This window comes from Bombus huntii, unplaced genomic scaffold (assembly GCF_024542735.1).
Source record: "Bombus huntii isolate Logan2020A unplaced genomic scaffold, iyBomHunt1.1 ctg00000083.1, whole genome shotgun sequence".
In the NCBI taxonomy this organism is placed as follows: domain Eukaryota; kingdom Metazoa; phylum Arthropoda; class Insecta; order Hymenoptera; family Apidae; genus Bombus; species Bombus huntii.
The window spans coordinates 163,685-180,293 of NW_026099338.1; the positions used below are offsets into that span (position 1 = coordinate 163,685).

General features: G+C 35.5%; 2 protein-coding genes across 8 annotated transcripts in view; one reads left to right on the plus strand and one right to left on the minus strand.

Moving 5' to 3' along the window:
• Positions 1-16,609, plus strand: part of LOC126876556 (venom serine protease Bi-VSP-like) — a 143,808-nt gene that overhangs the window by 118,996 nt on the left and 8,203 nt on the right. Inside the window, exons 1-3 of one of the 2 annotated variants that reach the window (XR_007694299.1) lie at positions 39-151; positions 364-459; positions 536-653. The gene's annotated coding sequence lies outside the window, so the exon portion shown is untranslated. Of the gene's footprint in view, positions 152-332; positions 460-535 lie in introns of those variants that run through there. The other variant, XR_007694297.1, reaches the window with a different exon arrangement.
• LOC126876562 (omega-amidase NIT2-A-like) overlaps positions 1-16,609 on the minus strand; it is a 129,069-nt gene that overhangs the window by 105,417 nt on the left and 7,043 nt on the right. The window lies entirely within an intron of this gene.

The window sequence follows — 16,609 nt, forward strand, 5'->3', positions numbered from 1 at the left end:
GCAGCTCAGCCCAAAACATTTTTTAATGAGAAAATACAAAGGTCCTTCGGCAAATGGACAAAGTGTATACAGAAATCGAGTGATTATGTCAAAAAATGATGTATGTCTTTTTTGACAATTGCTTAAAATAAATTCTACACCGACAGAGCGGGTAACTTTTTACTCACCCTCGTAAGACACTTAAATTTCCAATCTATTATGATGAATAAAAGAGCTTATACTATTAAATCTAATTGTATTTTGTTGCATGAGAGTACACGTGTATGTGATGTACATTACCTTTATATCCCCTTGAACGCTTCAATATTGCGCATATATACTATATTTTGTACAGCTTCTATAAAATTTCGTATGTTTGTTTAGGCTGTTAATCTAGAGGCTGGAGTACAAAGAAGTGGCACAATGATGTGGGCTGATGACATTTATAATTATCAAGGAATCACCCCTACATTCGCTCAGGTATATATCGTTGACTATAACGTATTTAACATATATGATTGTTAGAATATTAATAATTAATTTTTAATTCTATCAGAATTTTAATGAAACTGTCCCTTGGGAAGGAAGAACTGATACCTTGATATCACGGTTTGTACATCCTATATATACGACAAATTTTAGAACATTATATAACGAAGAACCAGATCGTCGTGGCCATGTGATGTGAATAAAAGGACTTGAATTTGATGATATTTTTATAATGTTAGATAACATAACTAAGTATCTTCACAGTAAGATAGGATGACATGGTTTACATGATCTTAATGTTGTTCACTCGAGTGATGATATTATAAGGAAAAGCGTAATATCACAGGTAGGATGATTCATAATTTAGAACTACTAACTCATGTATGTATTAAAAATTAAAGAAATATATTAAATTTTATAGGATATTTATGTTTAGTAACCAGTAATTCAGAGATTGGTATTCATGGTTACTATAACGAGGCTGTAGAAACGCACCCTTTCTTCTTTGCAAATGGTCCTGTATTTATGTCTAAGCCGAAACTGGAACCTCTGAATAATTTAGATTTATTCTTGTTATTTTCTAAAATACTTATCTACAGTATACCATAAGGAATGATACCGTATCGCACCTAATCAAGTGCCTTAAGAAACATCAACAGGATATCACAGTAAGTAATCCCTTATCGACAGATATGTAAGTAAAAGTTATGTGTCATTGTTATACACAATTATGTGTTAGTGTTATACACAGTTATTTATCATTTTCTATTAATTCAGTTGTAGCCACTACAATATCTATGACACTGGTAGTAATTATAAGAACAATAATGATGTTCTATAAGAGGAAATGATGATTAGGAACAAAAACTTACAGGTAAGTCAAAGTATATGTTATTTGCCATTTGAAAAGAAAGTTACTAACTTGGAATTTTTTGATAAATAATAATTGTGCAAAATATATTGGATTTCAAATTTGTCAAAAATTGATATTTAAGAAGCATTGTAATAATATAACATTAATATTTTGATTTTTCAGAAGATATCATGCGGTGGATGGATAATATGCAAAAAATATTAAGCAGTATATGAATTTTCCTATTGCGTAGAGATAACAAAATGAATTTTAAAAAATGTCGACACGGTAATAAGAAATAGCATCATGACAAAGAATATATAAAGACAGTTTCATTTTTTATAAATAAAAATTTGTTGTTCCAGATTTTGAAATACAGTGAAACGTTTAATTAGTATCTTAATATCTTTAAATAATTATTATTTTAGAATCAATTGTAATTGTATCATACGTACTTTTGAATTCGTGCAAGAACATATGTAATTTTGAAGTAGTTATTATTAGGAAACTGTTAGACGCGAACAGTATGCGAAAAGTTAGTATGCAGTGTAATAATTATCAATCAAAACACAAGAATTAAATTCTTGAGGAAAAAATTTCCGGAATTTCTTATTTACATGATTATAAAGAAATCCATAATAAAAAGGAGCTGCTTTCTAATACTTCTCTTCCTTGTAATGCCTACGTTAACAATAACGAGGTTCGACTTTTTGTTTTTAGAGGGATACTGGAAAATTTGAAAGTACAGTACCATTGGGAAGAAAATCACGATATTGAAAACGATATTTGCAAGTAAATTTCCAAAAAATCTGTTTTCAAATTTTCGCTTTCTATTTCACATTAAAAGAAAGGGAGGGCTGCCTTCTTTTTCTGCAAGACAAAACAAACATTCTGAATCTCGTATCAATGAATGATGTCAATAAGTTATTTTTCTTTTCAGATTGAACAATATTCCAGATTTATTCATAATTTCATACTACGCGAAGAATAGACTTTCATAGGTATATAAAGGAAATATTAAGTATAGGAAAACTCTTTTTCGTTGTAGGTGACATATGCTTCACGGTTGAACACATGTATTTTTGAACACATATAAATGAAAAAGTACTCTTATGGAGAAAAAGAATTGATACCTTCGATTGACATTAGATAATGTATATAAACTTATGAACAATCACTATCACTATCAGTTTGTATTTTAGGTGCACACGCAGATTTGTTGGAGTTCTTATAAAATGTACTTCCTGTACGAACGTTTTATTCTTCCAAATTTTACGATACTATGTCTCATATGATAACTATATGGATTAAACGTAATATAAATGATCCGAAAATAGACTCGAACGACATTAATTGTCTTTCTATTTATACCAATATCGAAAATACAAGTAAAGCTGGAGCAATAGTATGCAAGAATGGACTATTTATTATTTTAAACCAAATCATAGCATATTCAGAATGCACAGTATTATCATGAAATGTAAATGAATCAGTTGTAAACGAACGATTTTACTGTAAAATCGTTGCCTCCTTTTTTTCATCTGAAATATAGCAGCAATGAGTACATTCTTTTAATATATAATAAAACGAGATATCTTTATAAAGTTACATATGTCATCACTGGTAACTGTTATCTCGTATGACGCCAAATATACCGTTAGTATGGAATGATATTTTTATGAAGATATACTTTAATGATAGATTTTATGAATGAAACGTTATATAAGAAAAATTATCTCTTGTTATTCTATGAAGTGTAGTAGCTAATGAAGATTAATTTTACGAAGTGTTAGAGTAAAAGAGAATTAAAAAATTAAAAAGATCTAAATAAGATTGTTCGTGTGGCTTAATTATCTCAATTCTGGTACACCACTTGTTACATTCTAACTAATTAGCGCTAAACAATAACTTGCAAATATTAAAGATATTAACACCTAAAGGTTTTCAGGAAATTTTATAATATTTGATTATTGTATATCTAGTCATTGATTGATAAAATTTCTTGTATAAGCATAGATCGAGGTTGACGTCATACGCAGATTGCATATCATTGACAGGTATCGTTTTAATTTATTTTATGGCTAGAATCGTTTGAATATTATACGAATAATTATTTCCATTCGAACGATTAATAAATCACGTACCTATAAAAGATATATTACGAAAAAGACGTGACGAAACAAAAAAATATTGGAAATTCCGTTGTCATTAGATCAATTATTTTTGCAATGATTTTTATTTCCATGTAATTACATATGAAATGGCTAATTCATTAACATCTCCTCGAATCGAATATAATTCGTTACACTTCACAACGATTCAAATAATGGACGGGAAATATATAATAACTTTCCTGTCCTTGCGTTAAAACAGTACTGTACAAATCAAATGATACAACCTAACCCCAACCTAACCCCAAAAAACCCAATTACATCCACATTGCATGACAGCACACTTGCAATGGATTTTTGTGATTTCAATGTCACAGACAATGACACAACTAATCAGAACACGTTCGAGGCTATAGACATTGAAATTACCGCGTGTTTAATACGTTTAAAGCATAAATCTAAATTTCACGCGATTATTTCTTTGTACATTGTGAAACTCTTAAATTATCTTAATCGAATAAATAATCCTAATGTAATAAAACATCTTGAAATAGACCTAGATATCTGAAACAGAAACTCGAAGGATAAGAAATCCTAAAAGGTACTAATCCTAAAATAACAAACTCCTAAATAATAAACAAGTGATAAAACCTGTTATAAATAATAAACCTTACCTGGAATAATCAAATCCTAACTAATCGAAAATAAAATAAGGCAAGCAATTCTTAATCTTTCAAGTAATTTTTCCGAAAACACAGAAAGATAGAGAAATTAAAAAGACGCAGCACAAATTGCAGCACAATGAAAGTTTCGGAGCGATGAATACGATCGTATTAAACTAAATAATTTTCAAAAGTGAAATTACACTGAAACGTATATCGATGATATTTGTCATTTCTACGATCTGTTTCGCTTGGTCGTGCTTCTTTTCTGATGTAAATTCAATTTATAATACGAACTAAGTTTCCTTTATTATTATTAGTCCTGCGTCTTTTTAATTCGTCACTTCTTTTATTTCAGAACAATGACGGGCTCCAAGATGCTGTTCGGATGTTTGGCGTTAATTGCTTTTCTGCATCCATTAGTTCACGTTTGTACTTCGAGTAGTACAGCTCAAGGTTTGTACTTCGAGTTGTCTTTTTCCATGCACTTCAAATTCCAATACGATCTGGTCACGTGGCCTTCGTACAATTTCGAAATTTTACCTGTTTGGTAATCGTCAATGAAAAAAGAAGTTATGCGTGACCTCAACACATTGAAACAATTTTTATGATTTTTTATTTGCCGGTTGGTCAGCAAGTTAATGGAAAAATTTCACTTAACTATTCGCGTTAATTTCTTCGGTTTAACTTTTGGGAAATGCTTCGTTAGCTTCGGGAATATTCCAACGATTCGTTTTACGTACAAAATAAGCATGATAAATATTACATCACGATAATGTAATATCGGAATATATTAAAGGTGTAATTTTGTCCGATTAATTATAATTTATTAATAATGGATTGAAAATACAGATATTAGTTAGACAGAGAAACGATGTTTGATTAACAGGAAAACTAAATGCAACGCTCGTATTTACAACAAATAACTTGACAACTATTTGGTAACTCTCTCTCTCTCTCTCTCTCTCTCTCACTAGCAACTCTAACACTCGACAACACTCGCAACTCAATTCTAACGACTCTATGCTTCGACGTCTCGATCAACTCTGATTCTCGCAACACGCACACTTTTCGATTCGCTTTGGATAGCGAAACCGTCCTTCTTCTAACGTTGTCTATTGTTTCCCTCATACCTATGTAAGAACTACCAACTACGTGCCTTTAGTCACGTAGGCACTCTTAAATGTAAACGAACCACAGAAACACGACGTACACGGTTTTTCTATTTTCAGCCGATCTCCAATCAAAGCTATTCTACGATATTACAATCGGCCTTTCCTGACAATCACATCTGCCCTCAGATGTGCTCATCAGCGCCGCTCGCACTTACATCACTATCGTCAGCATTCCACCATTTCATGTGATCGGCTGCCGTGGAAGTTGTACGTGGCCCTTCGTGCTCCCCCTCTCGCTGCACTATGTATCGGTCATTTCGCAGGACTTTTATCACCCGATACGGTCCAAGAAACTTCGGATGCAGCTTTAGCCCGGGACCCCTCTGCATCCTCTCGATTGCCACTAGATCTCCCGTCCTGTATGCTGTCGCCTTCTTGCGTCTCCTGTTATACGCCCGCTTGTTTCGGATTTGGATCTCCTCAATCCGTCTCTTTGCGTCCGCACGCAGCTGATCTCGTTCCTCTTGGAACACCGCGGCCTGTTCGTCCTCGATGCTACTGCTCCTCTTTCGCTCTTCCTCTATCTTCCTCTCCGTTGTTTGTTTACCCATTTCACTCTTGTCAGGGGCTTTGATCGTCGTGGCAGCATCGTGACATTTTCGTAGGCTCGGTTCGTACATGGAAGACGTTAACAACTTACCATCTACCGAGACTATGATCTCTTCTTTTTCGAAGGTCTTCACGTTCATCGTGTCCTCGACAATCCCATCGTCGTCCTCGTCATCCACATCCTCTGTATATCGATATTATTGGAGGGATTCCGCACGTGCGACTTCCCTTGTCTTTTCGTTCGCCTTGCATTCACTCTCTTCGAGTCTATCCGAAAACTTGAAACAACCCTCACATCCGCAACGCTATCCTTCTCAGTAAATTCGCAAATATCATCAACAACATCCTGTTGCTGTTGTTTAGCCAGATTCTTCCTCCTCGTGATGTTCGCTAAGTCCTCCTGCTGGCCGCAAGAATCCGACGAGGACACCATCTCGTGGTCCACTTTACCAATCACCACGTGTCTTGCCACTATTCTCCGTTCCTCCGACACTTGCTGCACAGCTGCCCGATACTTCTTCAAAACTTCTGCTAACTCTTCTTTATTTTCTTCCAATTGCGACAGTAGCTCAGTTCGTTCGCGACTAGCTACATTAACACGATCTTCTGCTTCGGAACGTTGCCGCAGTACTTCCTGCAACGAAGCCTGCGTCTCATTCGGTTCTTGCTCCAGTGCCTGTTTCGCTTTAACTGCAACTGCTCTAGCGCATTCTGCATCTTCTAACTGGTTCTTCAGCTGTCGTAAAGCTGCTTTACCCGTCGAGTCACCTTTCGATCTCTCCAGCATCGTTTGAGCGTCTCTTAGCAATGCTTTGGTTCTCTTCAAATCTCTTTTTAGCCTATGTTGCATGTCCTTAACGTGTGACAAATCTATCTCACTCGCCTGTGTCTCTACATCTATCTTGAGGACTTCCGGACACTCATCGGGATTTTCGTCCTTTATTCTACTAATAAAAGATTCTCCCCCTTTTATACTTATTTCAACAGTGTCCAAAAAGTCTGCGCCAATAATAAGCGAATGTTGCATCACTGTGTCTGGAACTACGTGTATGGTTATACAGTACGACTCATTGTCTATAATAATGTTCGTGGAAAATTTCCCGAGCGTAAAATTCCTTCCGGAACCGACACCGCCAAATCCAACGATTTCCCGACTTAATCTGGGCGCTCCGATTTTCACATGCTGATCTGCTCGCATTAGAGTCAGCTCACTACCGGTGTCTATCAACGCGCTCAATTTGAAATTTTCCATCTTAACATCCTTACCACGCCTTGTTTGTAACGACCGAAACACGCTGTAAACTTTTTTTGAGGGCTCACCCAAATTGTCGCAACTTGATGCGATGTGTCCGTACTCCCTACATTTGAAGCAATTGTAGCATCGGTCTTCCTCGCATCTCCAGATCGACCGGGTTCCTTGTTCCTCTCGGTTTCGGACAGCTTCGCCACCGGCTTTACCCTGTTACTCTTCGGCTCCTCAAATTTCGTCCTCATCTCCATATCTCTTTTTATCGCTTCGTAGCGCCTGAAACGCTCTTTTAATTGCTCGATATTCCTGGCTCCGTATAGCACAGTCTTGTTCGCGACCTCGTCGGGAATGCCTTGAATAATGTAGTCTATCAAGGATTGCGTATCAACCCTTCCTTGTTTTGCAATCCCGCACATGTGATACATATATTGTTGCAGACTCTCATCTGCTTTCTTCTTTCTATGGGATAACTCGCCATGTATCTGTTGGTCGCTTACTACATTTTCAAACTCATTCCTCAACGCCTTTTTTAGCTTTGCCCAGGACTTCGCGCATCGTTTTTGTCGTACGAAGGCCTGAGCGGAGCCTGCGAGTAATTTCTTAGCATAGGCCACCATGTGGGCGTCTGACCAACCCCACACTTCTGCCATTTCCTCGAAGTCTTCCACCCACTGATTTACCCTCAGCAGATCATCCCCGCTGAATTTCTCTAATGAGTCTTCCACGTCTTTAAGACTCAACATCGAACCGACGCATACCTTCTGCTGCTACTCATCGCGGTCCTGATACACCGCTCGCGTGCCTCTCCTGTATTCTCGCGCGCCTTGTTTATCGTCCTCGCCTTCACTTTCGTCGGAGCTCTCTTCTTCCGACGATACATCGTCTCCTTCTAGGGCCGCCTGTAGCCGCGCGCGTAGTTCGGATTTTCTTCCCGTTACCTTCAACCCCAAGCTAACGAGACGCGCTCTCAGCTCTTTCGTCCTCAGCTTCTCGAGGTCTTCCTCTCCCTCTTGACTGCGTTCGGCTCTCTGCTTGCTTCTTAGATCTCGCTGGTTTGTTGGTTCTTCGCCACGCTTCGAATCCTTAGGAGTAGATCGACCAGGTTTGCACGCTCTGTTCAACCTGGCAACCAGCACTGATCTCGCACCGGATATAGGCAGATTCATCTGTGCGAGCTTACTCCTCAGCTCCTCCAGCGTCAAATCCTCTTCACCCGACAATCGTTCGTCTTCAACGTTTGCCATTTTATTCTATTCTTTTCTACTCCCGCAGAAATAGCTCCGTTAAATCGTATCGTTTCTCTGTCTTATTCAATCCCGGACGAGCCCCCACTTGTAATATCGGAATATATTAATAATGGATTGAAAATACAGATATTAGTTAGACAGAGAAACGATGTTTGATTAACAGGAAAACTAAATGCAACGCTCGTATTTACAACAAATAACTTGACAACTATTTGGTAACTCTCTCTCTCTCTCTCTCTCTCTCTCTCTCTCTCTCTCTCTCACTAGCAACTCTAACACTCGACAACACTCGCAACTCAATTCTAACGACTCTATGCTTCGACGTCTCGATCAACTCTGATTCTCGCAACACGCACACACTTTTCGATTCGCCTTGGATAGCGAAACCGTCCTTCTTCTAACGCGTTTTTAATACGCGATGGCGCTATCACTTTCTAAAAGCGTCGTCTTTACATTTCCGATGGCCACGGGCACATCCGACTGCCAGATATACAATGTGTTATAAGAGTATCATTACCATACTTTTCATGAAAAGAGCAATTTTTCTTGATAACTATACTCTGTAACATAGATTGAAGTCGCTGATTTGATCCCTCTGATATCGTTGTCTTATGAGAGTCTCGTCTGGTCTTGATTGGTTCTGTTGACTCTTATCGTTGTGAAAAATCGATTCGTTGTGTACCTTTTTTGTATAGAGAATTATTTTGTGGTAGAATATAATGTTGTAATATTTGTGGTCTTTACTTTACTAATTTTGTCACTGAGCCGCTCTTTGGTTCGTTGAGCGATTCATATTCCGCATATATTCCGTACTTGCTTCGCTTGGTACTTTTATAATTTTCGCAGTTACAATAAAAAATTTAATTCTTAACAGATTAAAGATTTAACCTCTTGCTTTATAGTGTACAATAATTTTTTTTTTTTTTTTTTTTTTTATAGGTTATGTGATCCATAGTTTGAGTAAGTAGTACATATATATATATATATATATATATATATATATATATATATATATATATATATATATATATATATATATATATATATATATATATATATATATATATATATATATATATATATATATATATATATATATATATTAAGATTAATATTTTATCAGTTTCTGTTCGTAACAACATCGAAGTAGTCAATAAGTTTGAAGAGTATAATTAAGGAAGTTATGAAGCAAGAGGTTAAGAACAAATTCTGAAAGAGGTTATGTACAACTCAGTAGTACTGCTTTACATTACTTTGCGAATTACTTTTCAAGCATAAAAATAGTTTAACAGCCACTTATAGTTACTTCCTTACCATTACATTCATTAAATTCGTTTGATTTTGTAAACAAAATAACCACGCTGACCAGTCTCTTATTTAAAATAGAATTATTTTGTCATATATCCAACAGTTTACTTTCTCTTCGCTTTGTCTCGTATTACGACTTTATAACGGTGTTTCTTTAAACTTTAAACGATCGTAATAAATGTATTTACGGACGATGACTGATATCTGGTCTGTCTTAAAGTTGCAACTAATTAGTGCCCCGTTACTTTGGACGTTATGAAATGTTGTATAACCAAAGACTTATCTTCTCTTTTGGTAGTTGCATAAGAGAAGACTGAGCCGTTGAAACGCTCGAATAGATTAGCTGATTCGCTTAACGTATTTTTACTTCCGACGAGCTAAACACAAGAGCAGAAAGCACATAAGGAATAATACAGAAACGTCAAACGTATACAGAAATATATTTCGTAAAAGCATTAGTACGTAACATGTCTTTATAATTCTATTTATGTATAGTAAAATGGCTTGTATCCATTTTCATGAATTATAACTGACATTTCAAAGCATTCATGTAGATATGTAACTCTCGTTAATTAATAATTTAACAATGCGTCATGAAACGTATCATTTTCGTTTCTTCCTTTGTTTCGTTATACACAGGAACGAATTTGTAAATAAAGATGTATAATCAACGATAACATATGACAGCGAGTATAATAACTGTCAGCAAAGGAAGAGGTCGGTAAAATGATTGTGGTTGATTTCAGTGTATCGGTAAATAAGCTTTGACAGACGTTGCCGGGGGACTCGGTGTCGGTGAAACCGCGTCGATGAAATGATTGTCAGTAATTTAAAGATAACCCAATTTATTGATCTGTCTCCCCTTCATGGCGTTGTACGTCTCTCTATAAAACATATTCTACCTCGGAGGGCTGAAAAATTTAACTTGGTCTCACTGGACTGGACTGTAAGTAAGAAAATTGAAATGCAAAATCCACGTGTGAGCGCAACGGTTTAGATGGAAAGTTCGATAGGACAATTATGTATATTAGCCTGAAAGAAAGCTCGTGGCTTCGCACGCAACACGTAATTTCCCTCTCTGAAATAATCCTATTACAACGATACGATTTAAAATTTTCCTTAACAGACCTCGCAATGTAATTCTTCATCTACAATTTTTTATTCGGCCTGAAACAAGAGACTTTCGAAGCCTTATAGAGTCTCGCGAATCTAAAAGTCAGGTTTCAACGTATTTTCGCGTCTTATTCTATAATACTGAAGACATTAAAGGTGTTAACGATTATTGTCTCACTATGTACGTACATCAAACGAGTACTTACGTAAGAGACGAATGGAAATGGAAACAGCCGAGAATAATTGAAGATAATTTGAATACGTTCCAGGCTATAATACAATTTCTCGTGAACCGTAATTGATTCGCAGAAGGGAATTGCTGCTTCTCACGACTAGCAAAGTGTTTCGCAAAAAAAGAAAAAAAAGAAAAATGGTATCGGAAGGATAGAAAAAAAGCGGTGGCCTACATCAAGCAATCTTCATGCCGATAATGCATTTATTATTCAGTTCGTTCATTTTCTATCGCGTAACAGACACTGGGATAACTGACAGAACGAGCGTATAAATCTTGCATCTCTCAACCTGACTTCTCCCAATTCGCATACTTCCATCCTTCGTATAAGTGACAATGAATCAGAAGAGTTTCATAGCAATATTGAACAACATACAGTCAACTACAACACCATTAGATACATCCACCATACAGTCAACTACAACACCATTAGATAACAGCAATACAATAGATTATTATTTTCTACGTGTCATTGATTCATCATCATCATTTTCCATTTTTTTAGCATATGTAAAAACGTATCTGACGTAATCTTACCTCGCTCTTTGAGTAAAAAAATCCATTCAAATGAAACAAAGGGAAAAGAAATAAGAAAACAAACACTCACATATGAATCTTCATTACATAACTGTATGTACTCCTCGAGGTATAATTACTCAGACACGTTACAGCGTACCTTCTTCGTTCCCTGATGGCTGATGTTGATCGTTGACGTTTATAATGAAAGAATTTCGTCAACGGCGCCATCTGGATCCTTGTTGAAAAATTAAAATAGCCGCAACAGCACCATTAAGCTCATCACCCAGAGTAGCTTTTGTTGCTGAGTCGTGGAGGAATTATTATCATCAACGACATAAACTTTACCAGTTCCGGTAATGTTCTTCATGTGGTCCAGGCATTCGAACTCGCAACATCGCTCTCCAACACGGAATTTCTTGCATGTCTGTAGTAAAAAGAAATCGATCAATTGTACAGATCAATCGTCACTCGACTGCTCGAGAATTCAGATCATCCAGAGAATAGAATAGAGACGTGGAAAAATGTAGTGCGATCATCGCAGTGGGAGGAAATAGGGGGATAGGGACCAAATGAATGAACGAGATGTTAAGGACAACTGACGATAAGTTCTTCTTTTGTCGGGAATTGCATGTTTGTGAATGGTTTGTGGGTGGTTAGGTGGAGAGAATTGAAGAGTTTGGAGGTGACTGGAAGAGTGTTTTGGGCAAGGTAGATTGCAGAATGGTTGCGGTAGCATTGTGTTAATTATGGGTTTGTACATGTAATCTTTGTATGTATCACTACATACAACCTAACGTATATTTTTAATAATACATCAGAGTTTTAGTTATTTCATAGCTATGAATTTTATACTCTATAATCTTGACGTTTTATTTCACAGAAGCGTTTGAATATCCATAAAAATTAAATGAACCAATGTATTCATTATCTTATAGAGAAGATATATTATTTTTAATTATGTTCCAATTATTTATCATGATCCTGATTTCCTTATTCTGAAAATTTGAAAGGAAGTTTTGTAGTTTGATACTTTCAGCGACAAAGGGTCAATATTGCTTTAGTATATTTCGTCACATATACATGTATATCTATATTGCTGTCCAAGTAACTCCAACATCGAAATACTACAACGATTCCAATCGAAAACGCTAAGAGCCTTAATAGACGCACCTTGGTATGTTACCAACGAAACCATCCATCGCGACCTCAAGATACCTACAGTCAAAGAGGAAATAGCAAAATATAGCGACAGATATAGCAAAAGAGTCAACAAACACCGAAACCCCCTAATCACTGGACTACTCGATACGACGGACCAGATTCGATTTCTTTTTACTACAGACATGCAAAAAATTTCGTCTTGGAAAGCGATGTTGCGAGTTCGAATGCCTGGATCACATGAAGAACATTACCGGAACTGGTAAAGTTTATGTCGTTGATGATAATAATTCCTCCACGACTCAGCAACAAAAGCTACTCTGGGTGATGAGCTTAATGGTGCTGTTGCGGCTAGTTTAATTTTTCAACAGGGATCCAGATGGCGCCGTTGACGAAATTCTTTCACTATAAACGTCAACGATCAACATCAGCCATCAGGGAACGAAGAAGGTACGCTGTAACGTGTCTGAGTAATTATACCTCGAGGAGTACATACAGTTATGTAATGAAGATTCGTATGTGAGTGTTTGTTTTCTTATTTCTTTTCCCTTTGTTTCATTTGAATGGATTTTTGTACTCAAAGAGCGAGGTAAGATTACGTCAGATACGTTTTTACATATGCTAAAAAAATGGAAAATGATGATGATGAATCAATGACACGTAGAAAATTATAATCTATTGTATTGCTGTTATCTAATGGTGTTGTAGTTGACTGTATGGTGGATGTATCTAATGGTGTTGTAGTTGACTGTATGTTGTTCAATATTGCTATGAAGCTCTTCTGATTTATTGTCACTTATACGAAGGATGGAAGTATACGAAATTGATAAAATTATTAATAATATTTACGAAGAGAAAGTAAACTGTTGGATATATGACAAAATAATTCTATTTTAAATAAGAGACTGGTCAGCGTGGTTATTTAGTTTACAAAATCAAACGAATTTAATGAATGTAATGGTAAGGAAGTAACTATAAGTGGCTGTTAAACTATTTTTATGCTTGAAAAGTAATTCGCAAAGTAATGTAAAGCAGTACTACTGAGTTGTACATAACCTCTTTCAGAATTTGTTCTTAACCTCTTGCTTCATAGCTTCCTTAATTATACTCTTCAAACTTATTGACTACTTCGATGTTGTTACGAACAGAAACTGATAAAATATTAATCTTAAATATAGATTGAAATGAAAGCTTGTCACGTAAATATGTGTGTGTGTGTGTGTGTGTGTGTGTGTGTGTGTGTGTGTGTGTGTGTGTGTGTGTGTGTGTGTGTGTGTGTGTGTGTGTGTGTGTGTGTGTGTGTGTGTGTGTACTGCTTACTCAAACTATGGATCACATAACCTATACAAAAAAAAAAAAAAAAAAAAATTATTGTACACTATAAAGCAAGAGGTTAAATCTTTAATCTGTTAAGAATTAAATTTTTTATTGTAACTGCGAAAATTATAAAAGTACCAAGCGAAGCAAGTACGGAATATAGGGATATAGGAAGCGATGGGGAACAGCAAGTAACTCCAACATCGAAATACTACAACGATTCCAATCGAAAACGCTAAGAGCCTTAATAGACGCACCTTGGTATGTTACCAACGAAACCATCCATCGCGACCTCAAGATACCTACAGTCAAAGAGGAAATAGCAAAATATAGCGACAGATATAGCAAAAGAGTCAAGAAACACCGAAACCCCCTAATCACTGGACTACTCGATACGACGGACCAGATTCGCAGGCTGAAGAGGCACTACCCGCTAGACCTAAACGTTAGATTCATTTAATTATCCAAATTAAGCTAATGCACTTACTTATAATACTTATAAATTATACCTATCTATAATAAGTATTAACTTATTGTAAATAAACAGCCATGTCACTGCGCCACGCCAGAAAAATTACTGAAAATTCTCAACGCGAGAATTGATTGTAATTCCAACAAATAAATAAAAAAAAAAAAAAAGCTGTTGCTGTCCCCAAGCGCCAAAATACGTTCTGACTACTATTTTATGTATCTCACAGAAGTATGTCTTCATTCATCATCTCCCATGCCATCCACCAACGTGTTCTTAACATGTTATCTCCTAGTAAAATATTGATATTGAGTCAGATATCCAACTGAATAATCTTTTCGGTGTCTACTATAAGACATTTAAAACCAAGGCTCGTACACACGTGTGCTTATACGTCAGATGTAATACTTAACACGAAACCTGCTTATATTAATATTAAATTTATGCATAGTAGGATGTTCGACCTTTGTAAAAATGAAATTATAATACATACAGTTTCACCGTGGAAAAGTGAATCTTTCTAGCATGTCCACGCAAATGCAGCGGAGGGGAGGACTGTGCATGCACCAAACAACTTTACGTTCGTAATTTTTCACACAAATGTACAACTGTAGGGAAATAATTATCTCTGATTTTTCGGATGTTAGGAATCGACAATATCGCATAACGGAATGCTGTGTTCTACGTATTCTATTTTTGTTACGAAAGTGGTACAAACGAAGTCCACGTAAGAATAGTACAACAAAATCGGTTGAGGTTAGGTTATCGTGCAGATATCGCGGCTTTTGCATTGGAAATCACGCAACTGCCAGTCTCGTCGTTCCTTGTAAACGAAAGAAAGGTATTGTAATCGGTCGGAATTAACATAAAACTCGTCGCATGCGACCATATGGCCTGAATGTTGAATAAACGAGAGTAGAGCGCGAGCTATGTGATTCTAACCGTTTAGGCGGAAACTAATGATTGTAACCAGAGCCGAGATATATGCCAATATTACTTTGCTCGACAAAGCGTATAAGATGAGGAGAGAATCGCGATAAGGTAGAACAAGAGACAGATATTCTCTACGTAAAGCAAGTCTGTCAACTAGATTGAAATCCTATAGCTATAACTACAGTGAATCCATATTCTGGCGAATTGTCTTTTCACAAATGAAGCTTCTGAAGAACGGAATTGATACAATAACTACTGTTCATTCATAACTACTGTTGTAAGAATCTATATATTTGTCTATCTATATCTATATATATCGATCTATATATATTTGTCAGAATGTCATTTTATCAAAAAACCCATCCTCTGTAATCATAGTTTAACGAAGCATAATTAATAGAAGAGGTAGAGCGTTAAGTGGAGATGATTTAATCACAGTTAAGTAGATAAATCTCTATATTAGTCTCTTTAATTAAAATGTCCTACGTTTTATTTGCGTCATTTTTTTTCTTCATCCAATTTAAAATGTTTAAATAACAATAGCCTATACAATATAATTTTATGTAAAAAAATTGATTATACCATGTTTATTACAGATATTTAACATTTTTGTGTACATACAAAATTTAGATTATACCTCGCTTGAGAACAAAAATTCTATTTGTTTTCCTAACATGTACTAATAATTATTGATCAAACTAGAAAAAGCTGGAGGAGATTACTTAGGAAGATTACTTAGCATCTTATATTCCTGGCAAGAGAAAATGAAAAATTCGTTTCTTCTCTTTGCTTCCCTGTTCCTTCTTTCCTCCTTTTTCCCTTTTTACATCGCGTTGTTTTACATCGCAATTTACATTTATTTGTAAAGTTTGAATCTTCTCGATATTGAAGATGTTGAAGCTGCAAGTATGTATTTCATTTTAATCCATTCGAGACCGAGATTTAATTGTAAGACGATACCTAGGTGTCGGTACGATCTGAATGTTTAGTTAGAATGATTCTGTGTTTTACTCTCTCCAGGGTATCCTTTTCATACTTTGATTTTAAATCGATGACAATCTTAAATAGTATGCCTCATATTTTTAAAATATAAAATTATATACTATGTTATTCTATAATGTATTATGTACAGTCATATATATATATATATATATATATATATATATATATATATATATATATATATATATATATATATATATATATATATATATATATAATAATTCTATATTGAAAAAAATATGAA